This window comes from Hermetia illucens, chromosome 6 (assembly GCF_905115235.1).
Source record: "Hermetia illucens chromosome 6, iHerIll2.2.curated.20191125, whole genome shotgun sequence".
In the NCBI taxonomy this organism is placed as follows: Eukaryota; Metazoa; Arthropoda; class Insecta; order Diptera; family Stratiomyidae; genus Hermetia; species Hermetia illucens.
The window spans coordinates 74615390-74630979 of NC_051854.1; the positions used below are offsets into that span (position 1 = coordinate 74615390).

Sequence of the window (15590 nt, forward strand, 5' to 3'; positions counted from 1 at the left end):
AAGCACGGCCAAGAGTTCGCAGTTTTTCATGCTAAGAACCCAAGTCTCCGAGGAATACATGAGGACTGTCGAGAACATAGTCTCGTATAGTAAGAGACGTTTTGAGCGAAACAAGTTGAAATAGGCTCTGTTGGCTACCAACAACCGTGCGTGGATTTCATCGTCGTCGCTGTTATCGATTGTGATTTTCGACCCTAGATAGGAGAAATTATCAACGGTCTGAAAGTTGTATTCTCTTATTTTTATTCTTCTCGTTTGACCAGTGCAGTTTGATGTTATTGGTTCGTTGGTTTTTGGTGCTGACATTGCCACCCTATTTTTTGTCTCGCCTTCATTGCCGCCTGCTCTATCTGGATTAAGGCAGTTTGTACGTCTCGAGTCGTTCTTCTCATGATGTCGATATAGTCATCGTAGGCCAGTAGTTGGGTGGACTTAAAGAGGATCGTACCTCTTGCATTTACCTCAGCAACACGGATCACTTTCTCGTGGGCCAGGTTAATGAGGACGCAGGGCATCCCCTTGTCTTAGATCGTTGTTGATGATGAATGGTTCGATGGTTCCGAAAGTGATCCTGCTGCTTTTAGCTAGCCTCGCACATTGATCAGGGTCAGCCTAATCAGTCTTATCAATTTCGTCCGGATATCGAATTCTCTCATGACCGTGTACAGTTTTACCCTGACTATGCTATCATACGCGGCTTTAAAGTCGATGAAAAATAGTCCAACTGATGTCCATATTCCAGCAGGGTTTCCATCGCTTGCCGCAGAGAGAAAATCTGATCTGTTGTTGATTTGCCTGGAGTGAAGCCTCTTTGGTATGGGCCAATGATGTTCTGGGCGTATGGACTATCCGATCTAGTAAGATAGCGGAGAATCTCTTATAGATGGTACTCAGCAATGTAATACCTCTATAATTTCTGCACTGGTGGTATCCCCCTTTTTTTGTATAGGGCAGATAATGCCTCTTTACAGTCGACAGGCATTGACGCTGTCCCACACCTTAAGCATAAGTTGATGAACCACTTGGTGTAATTGGTCGCCTCCATATTTAACTAACTCGGCTGTAGTTCCATCGACTCCTGCCGGCTTATGATTTCAAAGCCGATGAATTGCAAGACCTGTTTCGTTTCGGCCAGCCTTATTCGCGCAAACAATCCGATGTGACGCCGCACCCTCTCTTCGAAAGCCCTATCGGGAGTGCAGAGCACAAGCCTAAAATTCCACTAAACCACGAACCTGTTTAGGGTAATTTATAAAATAAGTTGAAAAATGGCAGCCAGAGAATCAGAGCCGTAAAGATAAAATTCGACCCGACGTGAATATTATGCGGAAAAACGAAACTAAGGGTGAACATCTGTGTTTGTGGTGAAAATTATTCGAGCTTCGCTATTATTCCCTTTTCCAATGAAATTTCTTTTCTGTGCCCCGGAGAAAACTCCGTGCTCAGGAGAAGAAATGAAACACCAATATAACATACTACATCTCTACCTCAGAGAAATATAAGTAATGCAGTCAAGTAAGCGGGTATACCAGTTGCCTGATCGGAAAGAATGGCTCGAATTTGGAAAGAGTGGGCGGGAAAGTAGCACAATGTATATAGAGTATCTCAGAAATTCCAAGGAGCAAGACATATCCAGTTTCATTTGCGCAACGAATGGAAAAACATTTATTCAAAAAGCTCCAATCAGTTTGGCAATAACATTTTAAACATTCATACTCAGCACTCATACTCATACTCATACTCATATTCATATTCATGCCCTTGGTATATATCCCTAAGTTATGGCGGCCTTTACCACTCCAAAAATGATTTCAAGGTCTGTTTAGAGTAGTGCAGGGAAAATTCAACCTACTTCGGGCGATTTCAGTAGTTTAAAGATTCCCACTACCCATCTTACTCTAGCTTCCAAATAGCTCTTTCGCTACTATAGTTTCCAGTTTTCCTTTCTATCCCTTTTATTCGTTAGCAGAATGTCATTGCCTTCCGCTATGGGGTAGGACCCCGGGAAATGAGTTCTGAGAAGCATCTTCCTTCTTCATGCAGACAAATGATATCGCCTTGCATTTGACTACAGTTTTCTGTAGCATGGATTCTTCCGTGATTTGTTCTACCCCTTCACAGAATTCTTTGAAGCTGTTTCGTTTTGCTTCCCTGATCGTGTTGCTATTCGTTGTCAGTGCTCTTTTGCGCCTCTGCCAGTCGCCCGGTTGAAGAGTTTTTTGACAACTCTGTTCAGATCATCCACTTAGTTTCTAGGTCTATTTCGCTCCTCATGTCACCGCTCACCGGTAGACGAGCCATGGTGCCACTCAGGGTGTCTTATTGGCCTAGGATTTCTTATTATTCTATCTACCTCCGGACTGTCCTTAATGTTGAATCTGATTATTCTGTGATCCGACATGGAAGGCTCATCCGACACCATTAAATTCTGTGCAAGGCCACTGATCAGAGTGTTCCCTAGAGTTATGTCCAATATCTCTTGATTGGTACCTGTCACAAATGTTGAAGTGTTCTTCACACCTCATGGTGGGCGTTGGCATCTTACCCCAGAAGAAGTGGTAACGCCTCCCTCTCGCAGAGCTTCGACTAATTCCAGTGGGATCCGGTTATCGTGTCGTGAAAACTATCCTAGTGCGACGACTGCCCCCCGACTTCCAGTAAGACTTGGACAAACACTAGATCTTCAGTTAGAAACTCTAAAAGACATATGTATCTTGAGCTTCTCCTGAGAGTGTTGCAGTTTTTCAAAAGGAAAATCGAAAATCAAATGAATACTTCCTTCTTGAAGATTGCGAATTTGCCCCCGGTACAGCCAAGTTTCTTAAGGTAGTGTTATTATTATGTTATCCTTGAAAATTGCTCATATAATTACTGCAGATGTAGCTTTTCTATGGTGGAAGTTTACCTGGGCTATATTAGTGTTGGTCATCGGCCCTGTTAGCGTTTGGAGCTCTTCTTCAACGCCGGAGTATTGTCCTCCCTCCTCCGATATGGCACTTCCAAATTGTGTTTCGCCGACCGACTTGAGCCCTAGAAGTCATAAGTGAAGGTCGCTCAGCTTCTTTCCCTCCTCGGTCCTGCTCTTTCAGCCTCTATGGCCTGCGCGATTCCTTCGGGGACCGGGGATGTCCTCCTGATGCATCCTCCAAAATATCCTTCCTGTACTTCTCCCTATGCACGTGCACAGGTATGCTACCAAATTTGTAATTGATGGGGCAGTTATGACATCTAATGGCCTTCAAGGATCGGTCGCCTACCCCGATCGTGAAAAGTTTCCCTTTACCCTCCTCTTTGCTTCTAAAAATCCTTCATATGATGATGAGGAGGAGCAGGAGCTTCCCGTCTCAATCGTTAAGGGTTGGGAAGGTAACCGTCACCATATGTGCCCCTAGCATATCATCTCCAGCGCATGTCGACAGTTCCATTCTCTTCTATCCTGACAGTTTAAGGATTATGGTCCTAGGCCAGTCCGTCGTGTCCTTCGTCGCACAGGGTGCCAATAGAAGACATGGACGCAATGGTCTCTTGACTCCTGTCTTCATCCCCCATCCCCCCGAGATTTTCCCTTTCTTAGGCTCGGGTTTAGGTTTTATGGGAGCTCTTGCGGGCCAATTTCCGCTGCTCCCCGCTTTCTTGGCTCTGATGCTGAAAGCTTAAGTCTGTCCTGAACTTACTTAAAGGCCACCTTTGTTTTTAGGCCTCTTTTTACATTCGCTTTACACTCCTAACATCTTACATGATGTATTGAACAAAATTAGGTTACTATTCATATTTCAAAACAAAATCCTTCCACGGGTTGATTCTACCTATCTACCAAAGGAGAAACCCCCCGCAGCACTAATTCAACTTACTTAAATTGTGTGTTAGATCTTTTCAACTGTAGATAAATCGTACTCTCTTTCCGACCTGAACAGAAACATGAGCCCTGATGTCCTTTTTCAGCAAACCCCAGATGATGGAATGAGAACATTTCAAGTATAATTCAACTTATAGTATGCAGCCCATATCGCTCCGTTTTATTGGCATCCATAGCTCAATCCTGAACTAATTAGTAACAAACTGAAGATGATTCTGCGCAGTTGAATGCACCTGACTGCATCCTGCAGGAATATGTATCACATGCAGCGATCAAAGTGTGGGAATCAATCTCTCTATTCGAAAAAAAAACTCAAGTGTGCTCTTGAAACTTCATTTTCCATGAAAAAAATGCAAAGTGGATGAGTTTGTTGAATGAATGAATATGGAGCGAGTCGAAAGCAGCAGTGAATATTCAAGGAGTTAGGTTGGAGAATCATTCAGCATACCATTCCCAGCAGTAGTTTTACACAATTGCAGATAATACCTACCCTTTGAAGCGTGTTTGCTGCATGCAATAGCTATTCCGAAAAGTAGATGCTTTCACCGGGGACCCGCTTGTTCAGGTATGTGAATTACATTGAGTAAAGGAGTATGTATAACATAATATGAACCTGGATGTGAAGGGCTTTCTGAAATGTTGTCGACCATGTAGGTCACAGGAAATGTTTTTCAGCCATTGCCATACTCCACTGAACTTAGTATGGACATCCATGCGAAATGAAAGCATCCTTCCGTCATGACTGATTTTCCAATTGTGAAAACCGTCAACACACGGAATGTTTCGATAGTTATTAGATAAAGGGGGAAATCTGCAGGAAATCTGCAACAACAACAAAACAAAAACAAACAACAACAAACAGCCTTTGGGTTAGAGATAAGCTGCACCTGACCCTTTGAAAATTAACTTTTCTGCTATAATTCCTGTTTTCAATATAGTTCAGGTTTCTAGCTCAAAGGAAATTGTTAGTGGCTCCCTAAGTTGCTTAGGGTAATGCAATGTGAGCAAAGGCAGCCCGGCTCATTCCGTTTTCAAAGGAGTTCTGCAATATTACTATTGTTGGTGATTGCCGCCCGTTCTTGTACTAAAATAGGTGTCCCTACTATTTTGACTCCTTCTGGATACTTGCTCGGAACCACATGGCAATGATTGTACTCAGGGTAAATGCCGACAGATGTTAGATTTTCACAAACAAATATCCTGTCAGTGGAATTAGTTGACTCAGCAGCAACTTCCATTTGCAGTCACAGGTTATACTGTTACGAACGAAAGTGGAAGCCTTGGTACATTCCCGCATAATTTCTGCGCAGCTTTCCAGGAAATTCGAGATAAGCACCTGCGAAATCCCAAGGAGCATTCACTTCATCTTCCACTTCCAGAAGGCAATCAGACCTGAGTCTGCAAGGGACTTATCTGAAGTGGCTCTTGCCACGAAGCCTCACCGGAGGTTAACTGGTACGATGCGAACCAAGGTGACCCTCTGAGAGCATATGCGCCAGGAGAATTTCTGGAGATTTCGTTCTCGGCCCAGTTATTTGCGGTTGGCCCCCTCGTGGCAATTCATGGTGGTTGTGTTGTGCCTACATCGCGGGCAGACCTCCTTGAAGCTCAAGCGTGGAGTTGCGCCGTACAACTTGGGTGCAGTACCCCTTAGTTGCGGCAGAGCTGTTAGATAGGCCTTGCATCCACTGGTATGAATGCTGAGCCTGCACTCAGTATATAAAACTACCGCTGCGCCAGTCATGGCGTGGCTCTGATTTAGTGGTCTCAAAATCAATCTGCGTCCGAAGAGGACCATAGGATTATGCCTACATGACAGGTACTCACGTTAAACCCTCAGGACTTTCATGTCCACGAAACTAGAGTCGAGGAGTGGGAAAGCCACACGACCTGACGACATCGCATTTGAGTTTTGGAAAACGAAGAGCTGGGACCCAACACTATGGCTCAATGAATTTTTCAATCGGTTTATGCAAGAAAGTGTTCAAATTACCATCCGATCCGGTAGCTGTCCCATACCATCACGATATTTGTACGCATTTTTGACAAGCTTTTCCCGGAAATCTTTCAAATAAGCTTAAATTAAGCCGGGTTTTTCAAGAATTGAGGAACTACTGACGCAATACACGCTGCGGGATTACTCATAGAAAAACCCTGTGAGCAACATCGACCTCTGCATTTCTGGATCTGAAGAAAGCGTTTGAGGGTGTACCACACGAACTCACCTGGTATGCAACAACAATACTTAGTACCAGAGGAAATCGTGCGCTGGGTCAAATTACTCTACCACGACCCGAAAAGTAAAGTTGGAAGTGTGGCGGGTGTATCAAAACCGTATCTCTGTTGGTGTTCATCAAGGAAATGCCCTCTCATCACTCCTCCTTGTTCTTATTATGGACGCTGTCCAACGAGACATCCAATGTCTAGCGCCCTACATACTGGTTTACGCAGATGACGTTTTCCTGGCGTCTCATATCAAAAATAATTTCGAGCAACGTGTCCAAAAATGGAATGATCGCCTCATGCAGCACAGTCTCAAATTGAATCTGAATAAAACTGATGTTTTGACGATGAAACAGGCACTATCACTGTCAATGGCAGTGACCTGCCCAGAACTGGACGATTTAAATATCAGCGAACTCTTGGCCACGGTCGAGAAAAGAATCTCCGAAGAATTTTTAACCCACTACATGAGGATGGACGATTCCGTAGCCTACATAACAACGAAATCTATGAACGATACCACGACCGTGTGGTTGAGGATAAAATCCGGCTCAATAGGTCGCGGTGGGCGGGTCACTTAATCCGTATGGATGAAGATGATCCAACCCAAAAAGTCTATAGGGGCAATGTCTATATTAGAAAAGGAAGACGAGGCAGATCGTGCCTAAGAGGGAAGAATGGCGTAGGCCAGGGTGCATTGTAGTGAAACTCTCTATGCCCGATTTTCGATTGTAACTCTTCACGGTCACAGACTTCGAATCCACCACCACTTTAGGAAATCAGGTCCTCGATCGAGACTTCACCAAATTTATATTCCCCCACGGAGAAATCTGTGAAAGGCTCTCCACTGGAAAAGTTACACCCAATGTATACGGCGCGGTCAGCCAAAAAGGATAGTACAGCAACTCCCTTAATGAGAGGAACTAGAAACCTGACTACAGCCAGCCTGTCAGAAGGAAACTTCAGCTGCAAAGGAGAGGGGACCACAGGGCTGCCAGAACCTGCTCCTCCGCTTCTACCAGGAAAAGCGGAAGAAAGGGAAACTGGAGATGTGGACGTAACTGATCTAATTCCGGTATGTGCAAAACAGATCTATGCAGCCCGGACACCGTGAACCTGACAGGGCTCCCAACCGACAACAACGAAAGACACTGCTAAAAAAGGCAAAGTTTCTTGACCAGTGTGCCGGTATCCAAAGAAATAGGACGCAGGAAAGCAAAACTTTCGGCGAAAGGTAAGGACAAGCTGGTAACCGCGGTGAGGTCTACACTGAACGCAGTAAACTTTTCAGTTAGCGGCGGTTTTCATATTAGACTACACTTATGTCTACAAACATAAGAGTCAACCAAATTAACATGCAACATGCCAAAGCCTCTTCCTATCTACTGACAGCAAGGCTGGCAAAGTTGCAGGACTGTCTTGATATACTTCTACTGCCAGAGAGCATGGTGAAACTTTAATTAAGTGGATCTAAGCCATACTAATGCAGAGATTACAGAGATTACTGTGTGCTGAAGTGGGTGTTGATCGCTACCTAACAACAGCGACGAAACGCTGCACGCTAGGAAGTGTATCGCACTTCTGTTGAGTATGCTGATCGACTCACTGCCAATATACCGTTCAAGATTCTGCGGATGACGCGGCTGTGCTGGCTGTTGGTCGAGATCTCGGAATAGTGTGTAGAAATACACAACGCGCCGTTGATTTGATTAACAGTTGGTGTCTCAGGGATAGACTTTCAATAAATCCAAATAAAACCACAATGATATTATTGACAAAAAGAAGGAAACTGAATGGTTTTTGCCTTCCAGAGATGAGGAGTACAACTCTTCAACTCTCCGAAGAAATGAAATATCTGGGGGTTAATCTATACAAGAAGCTTCTTTGGAACAAACATGTAGAGATAACGATGAAAGAAGCTCTCACAGGGTTGTGTAAGCGGCCCTTTGCCTCGACATGGGGACTTAAGTCTCAGGTAGTAACGTAATGTTGCTATCAGTAGGCGGATGTTCGCTTATGCATCCGTAGTGTGGTGGATTAAGGCGAAACAAAAGAGTTTTCGCCTTAAACTAGCCACACTACAAAGAACTGTGTGTCTGACTATCACCGGTGCCACAAGTACGACATCACGCGCAGCTCTGCATATATTACTCAATTTGCAGCCCTTGGATTTATTTAGTCCGAGCACTGCAATGAGAGCAGCTCATAGACTAATTCGATTAAATCTATGGGGAAACAATGGACGTGGTGGACAGAGCATTAGAAAAGTTATTGGGAGAATTGAATCCAATCAATCGATCAAACGAAAAGAAATCTGGGACAAACCAGAAGAATGTGTGTCAAGATATACTGACGTCTTCTACACGATGGCTCAAAAACAAAACAGGGTTCTGGAGCCGGAGTCTACGCCTCGAAAAAAAATGAGAAGTAGGCTTTTCCCTTCGAACAATATAGAACGGTCTTTCAGGCTGAAGTGTATGCGATCCTAAGGGCGGCAACCTGAATTGATGAGCGGTTGAAGGGCAGGCACAACTAATCTGTAGCGATAGTCAAGCTGCATTGAGTGCGTTGAGCAGTCCTTTAATTGCTTCCAAAATCATTCAAAAATGTAGAAATGAACTCTGTTTCTAAATTCAATACGGTAGAACTACTCTGGGTACCCGATCACTGTAGTGTAGAGGGAAATGAAATCTCGGATGCTTTAGTAAAAGAAGGTTCAATTTTTCCATTCGCGGACCGGTCAGTAGCATTGGCTAATGCTTCTATCAGGATCGCTCAAGGGCAAAAAACATGCGTATAGAGAAGCCTGCAAAAGTTTCAAGCTCGCCATCCAGCGGAATAAGAAGGAATGTTTTAAGGAGCTTGTTTAGCAGCGGATATAAATCCGTGGGGTAGCGCTTATAAAATCATGACATTACAATTCAGAGGCCGATCATCTCCGCAGATCATGTGCCCTATGCTCTTGTTGAAAATAATCCGAGGGTTATTTCCCCAGCAAGAGGGGGGGAAGGGTACTGGCACCTTCCAGCGTCAAATGTAGACCGGATATGTTCGCGGAGTTGCTCGAAACGTTTGTGTCCGAGAGTATCCTTCTTGTGCCATGAAAGCGGCAGAAACTGGTGCTGCTGACTAAGGCTGGCAAACCTCCAGGGGAACCGTCTTCCTATGGACCCAAGGAAAACATTGTCTCCGCGGGTCTCCCACAGGGCTCTGTACTGGGCCCACTATTGTGCAACATCTTGTAGATGCATTTAACCTTCCGGTTCCGGAGGAGGCCACAGTGGTGGGTTACGCCGACGATATAACACTGGTGGTGGTCGCAAAGCATCTCGAGGATGCTGAGTTGTACTCAAGCAAAGTAATCAGTGTTGCAAAGGCTTGGTTAGACAGTGCTGGACTGGCACTCACGGAGGAAAAGACGGACGCGGTCCTCATCACTAAGCACTGGAACCGTAGGTTTAAGTGTGTCGTATTCGAAGATTCGATTTTTTTTTTTGGTATCAATTGTATCTAGATGTAATGTAAACTATTTGAGCAAAGTGATTTTTTGATATTCAGAGTTATTCGGAAATTACAGTGTTAAAAAGATAAAATGTCACAAGCCAGGTTTATGTCGATTTGTTGGCCCGAATAATATTCGAATAACCTCGGTAAAATCATAAGAATTGAAGCCAAACCTTAACTTGTGTTTCTCCAAGAAATCTAAGGTTTATGGACTAGGTATGACAGATTAATGGTCAGTTAAGATTTTATGCCTAAAAATTGCATTCTACTTTTTAAATGCGTTTTTTCTTGAAACTACATATTCAAAATCTGCTGCCACCATAGTCCAAAATCTATAAAACGAAATTCTTCGAAGTTTTCATGACTTATTCAGAACATATTTCTTCCATCCGCAAACTAGGATAACTGCGATTCATTTGGTAGTTTTTTTATTCATTAAAAGAGCCTTGAAAAACACCAAAAAAAATTTAACACGGCGCCAAAAGTTGCAATATTTTTTAATAATTCAATATTCAATTCAATTCAGTATTAATAAATATATGGTGAAAATTTCGTATTTGTTCCTTTATACAGTTCTTCACAAACAATTTCGAAAAAAATCGAAAAAAACAGCCTTGACCCAATTAAATTGGACAACTCACCTAATTGTTCAAACTGCGCATTTTCCCAATGTCCTGGGTTCATGGAAGAAAGGTGGGACTTAGAGGAATCTTTAGGTGAAGTGCTATCACCAGAAAATGATGTCTGGAGAATGGTACTTGCCAGTAATCCAGGATAAACTGCGAAAATCAGAAGAGGTGAGGAAGGCGCGGTTAGGAACCCCGCGGGTAGATGGAAGGAGACCTAGCAAGTAAGCTAACTCCGCCCCATGATGTAATACCTAAAGGTCATTCCTCGGGGTAGGGGGGAGTCGGGGGTGATTTCAGTGGTTAAAAATCCCTGACTCTAGCGTGCCCTTCTTATGGAACCCCGCAAGAGAGTACTCAATTACCAAAACCTTCTGCAGGTGAACCCTTTGAATTAAGGAGATAATGAGGACTCAACACAGACAGTAAGTCAAAAAACAGTACCTATCAGAAGAAATGAGGCAATACCCTGCACGGGTTCCACCAGGGAGTTCAAAATGTCCACAGTCCAACAGAGATCCGAAAGCAAACAACAAACGAGATTTACTAAGACGAATCTGAAGCACCGCGAGCCCATGACCATCTCCTTAGGCAGTCAGTCGAAGAGCTCCATTTGGACGCGGTGATCATAAGTTATTCAAAAACAAGTCGGGAAACTGGAAGCTCGGCGCTTCAGGTGTGAAAGGTTTTGTTTGCTTCTTCTGTGTGTATATTTGAGTGTAGAACTATCCCATTTGTACGTAGTTCGTTATGTATATGAATTTAGCATGTCCAACTACCCACTTTAGTACGATATTTATATTTAGTTCAAGCAAATTTACACGTTAAAATCAACTACTGAGCTACTGTAGCTTTGTTACTAATAATATTATTTTGATCAAACTTGGGGATAATATGCTTCATATTATATTTTATACTACTACTATAACTCTGGGATAAACTTAAGGTGGGTTTTTCTCAATTTCCCCAAAAATATGGTAATATACTATTATTAACTTAATTTGAGCAGATATCGATATGGAGAGTATTTTGGGGCCTAGACATCATATAGAAGCAGCTTTATGATTTTTTTCAGATTTTTCGGTTGGGTAGTTTCTGAGAATGGATCCGTTAAAGAAATCACTTTCCACCCCTTCCACTCCCCGCCTTTCTAACAAATCTCAAAACTAAGACCGGATTCGAAAAGTACTGATCGAGACCTTTCATTTAATACCCCACATGACTATATTCGGTGAAAAAAATGTTTACACCCCCTTTTACATTTATGGGGACCCCCCCTAAATCTCAACGTAGGAGCAAACAAAACCTTAAAAACACATTGAGTGCGCTGCAAATAAAGGATCTTCCATCACTGAAACGATCCCGAGTATATGCAGTGCTTATCGAACAACATCAGGAGAAGCAGCATTTGTACTGGCAGGGACAATCCCCATAGACATTTTGCCGGATGAAGGTCGGCGTCTCTACGACAAAATGTGTGCAATCAGGGAGTCTATTGTACTTCGACGGCAACTAGCACAGCGGGAATCCATCGCAAAATGGCAAAAGAGATGGAACGAGGCAGAAACTGGCCGTTGGACCTACCGTATCATTCCACACATTCGAAGATGGATGGAAGGAGCCACGGGGAACTAAGCTACGAGCTAATACAGTTTTTAAGTGGACGTGGAAGTTATCGGGCTTACATCTACATCTATTTGGACACGACGAGTCACCAAGATGGGGTAACGTGGCTGAGAATACGGAACATATTGTATTTGAGTGCCCAAGGTTTACAGGCAAGTAAACCACAAGGAACTAGGCTATAGGCGATGACAGACAGGCGCTTAACACCTGGAAATATAGTGGAGTTTATGTTGGAATCAACGGAGAGTGGTAATTGAACTGAAAATGATTCATCAACAGCTAAGGCATGGAGATTTGCCTATAAAAGCAATGCCCCCCCCCCCCCAAGGTTTTCTTTTATATGTGGCATTCTCAGTATCTGTATGAATCCTGAATTATTATGCATTGTTCAGTGCAATATACATATGTATCTTTTCGGCGAAATTCGGTATTCGCGATTACTGTCCTCCCTTCCCGCCGGAATAAACCTTCATGTTATTTTTCCATACCAAACCCCATCTATGCATATTCAGATTGATAAAGATAATTTGGTCAGAAAGAAAAAACATTGCAGTGCGTGAGCGTCATAATCATACTAAATGTCAGACTCATAGCAAATGAATACTTCTCCTACTCAGAGTTTCAACCAAAAAGTAACCAAAAGGTCAGTTCTACACTTTGGGATTTAATGACAATCTTGTTGCTCTTCATCCTTACTTTGAAATCCTTATGGAAGCAAATAACTACATAGATTCTGGTAAAACACCATCATTCCGCAAGAACACCTAATCCTAAGTCAAGAGCAGATATTATGGGTTAGATAGATTGCAACGTGTGGATTAACGTGTTTATGTTTAACCAACAGACTTTTGCCCTCAAGTACAAGCGCTACTACCCAAATGGTAGTCATGCTCACTATCCATCCCCGATGAAGGGCTGAACATAATGGAAATAATTTCCAACAATAAATTAATGATGGTAATGAATATTTAATTTGGATCATTAATGAATGTTACCTCATATAGATACAAAATTACAACCCCCAATTTCTCGACTTCTGTGCTCGGCTAATTTAAGAAAAATTAGCTCAACTGAATTAACCCCAAGGACTACTCCAGAAGCATAAGGAATCCAAATGATGACAGACAGCCTTATCAACACCTAAATAATAAGTGGGGATGAAGATTGATAATAGTCCTCACTAAATGTTAAAAGCAATATATTCGGGAGTTACAAATGTATTTTCATAACAGAAAACGATGAGCTGATAGAAAAGGAATGCTTAATTGGAAACTCAATCCTTTGTATCAAAAAGAAGACACATGAGATGGGTCAATTACATCATTCTGCCTTCTTTTTCCTACCCGAAACACGCGAAATTTGAGCTGAACTTAGTAACATACGCTACTTCCCCATTATCTCCTCTTCCAGTTATTGCTTGAAATCCCTGTTACTAAACGACGCAAGGTTCAACATCCATACTGGATCGCCCACTTCAGCGAAAAACGATACGATTCTTCTCGAAGAAATTTGTCACCCCAACTTAATACGATCCTCCTTTACCAAAAATTCTATCTCATCAGAGCAGCAAGTGCGTACCACCCTCCTCCGGTTGCCTTCTTATCACATTCTTAAAGATATGCTCCATTCACTTTTTCTCGGATGAAATTCCTTCCGAATACTGTAAATTCCACATCCTTGAATTCCATTTAACAAAAACACGTATAGCATCTTGACGAAAAACGTCGCCTTCACACTCTCGTGTGGGATAAATGGCGAGGACACATATTGTAGAATGTTTGTCGGGCACTAACCCGCAGACAGAATACGTATTAAGAGAGAAAACGTGAGAAGCTTAGACGCAGTCTTTTCGTGCAGCAAATTGTGAGCAAAGTCGACAAAAACTTACTTAGGACATCGATGCGGCTTTCCTGGCTTTAAAGATCCAAATTATTCAGAACCCCTGGATGCATGGCTTCGGAAACAATTTAATGCAGAATAGTTTCCTTCAAAACTGACCACATGCAAAGTTGCCACCACAAAAACAATTAACACGTTAACCACACCTAAGTATCACCGAAACCCTAACTGAGAACATCCTTGTAAACAAAACACTTCTAAGGAAAACACTTGATGCTTAAAATGTCCTTTTCACTGTAAAAATCACGGATATCCGACGAGGGTAGTTATTGGAAAACCCGCCTGCTCTCGAGGACGATTCACTCAGAACTGATATATCTGTTAACAGCAAACCTTACATGAAACTACTGCTCAGAAGGTAGATGTAATATTTGCTTCAGGAAGGGATCCTTTCACAGTGTACTGAAACCTAGAAGGAATTAGTACTGAAGCTATGCAAAAGGATTTCAGCTACAGCGATGAGGAGCCTAGAAATGAAAAGAAATATTCGTACAGAGAATTTCCGCTATTCACGGACAATGACTGATTGATTAAACAAAAGGTTCTTTCTTAAATTTACCAGTCAAATATCCTTAGAAATGGAAACCGCTTATGTATTGATCAGGTTTCCAGAGGGTTTGAAAGGAGTTCCCAGGGGACCTTCCAATTTGTTTAAAAAGCGCGTCACAACTAGCAAACATGACACACCTCCGCTCGCTACAACCTAGACAGCTTTGGCAGATGTTTTCACAAAGCTCAAGATATCCTTACATATATGTAAAGAGCACTCTGAATACAAAAACGATAACGAATAGAGAAAAGGGAGGACATTGGGGTTAAGCACAGTGTAGGATTCTCGCAAAGAAACGCGGTTCAAATCAAGGAACTCCTTTCACCAAGAGAAGGAAAGAGAGAGAAACGAACTGCTAGTTCAAGGAAACCCCTGCCATCCGCCCCTCAACCGGCCGAGCTTCATTTTTTTTTGCAACGAGAAGGAACCCGAACGTAATAGGCAACACGGCATATCAACGACCATGTTGTTTGGAGAGATATCACTTTTGTTTAAATAGAGTTTCTGACGAATCCCATCCCACTTTCCATAAGGAATCCCACTGCAAAACACACAATCAGGAGATCGTAGCTTTCCATTATTGTGCAAATAAGACTGAAAATCTCCATTCCCACTTAGGAGCTAGGTAAGGATATAGTAAGTCTCACCATGCTTCCGATTCAGCCACGAATAGTTGCCAATAAGCCGCGCAGTCCATTTACGTACGTTGTTCTTCACGAGCAACCACCTCCCTTGATTCTCCTCTTTAGCACTTTTATATGACTTTGTGCTCCTTAGAAAGAAGGGCAACGTGTGGTACGCAGATGCTACCTGCAATACTCTTTATTTCTGTAGGCAAGACACTTACGAAATACTTCCTTCCTAAGAGCGTCAGATCATACCTCTTTGTCGTAGACCAGAACAAACTGCATTGTACCCATCAAGATACGTCGCCTGCTAGCCAGGATGACTACTTTGGTTTATTTTTCCTATGGCAATGTTGATACAATAAACAATCACCCGTCCGCCTACCCGGCATAAAACCCCGCGACATCATCTGCATAATTGACCAGGCGCGACTCTTCTGGCCTGTCAAGTCTGCACAGACTATCATAGAAAGCGTTTCAGAGGTTCGGTCCTATTATGGAACCCTGCGCTACCCACGGTGTGACCTCCACCTTCCTCTGACCCTCTAAAGTCTCATAAAGTATGAAGTGGTTGCTCAGATAATCTCACAATATCCATAAGAGATAGCCTTTCATATGGAAAGTGATCTCTAGCGTGCCTAAAATATCTTCCCATCTTACAGAATTTCTGACGTCAACCG

The 15590-nt window shown here is 42.8% G+C and overlaps 1 protein-coding gene across 1 annotated transcript in view; it reads right to left on the bottom strand.

The window, feature by feature from the left end:
- Positions 1-14057, bottom strand: part of LOC119659291 — a 76611-nt gene extending 62554 nt beyond the window's left edge. The window contains exon 1 of the mRNA XM_038067303.1: positions 13724-14057. The gene's annotated coding sequence lies outside the window, so the exon portion shown is untranslated. The remainder of the gene's footprint in view (positions 1-13723) is intronic.
- Between the last annotated feature and the right edge of the window lie 1533 nt (positions 14058-15590).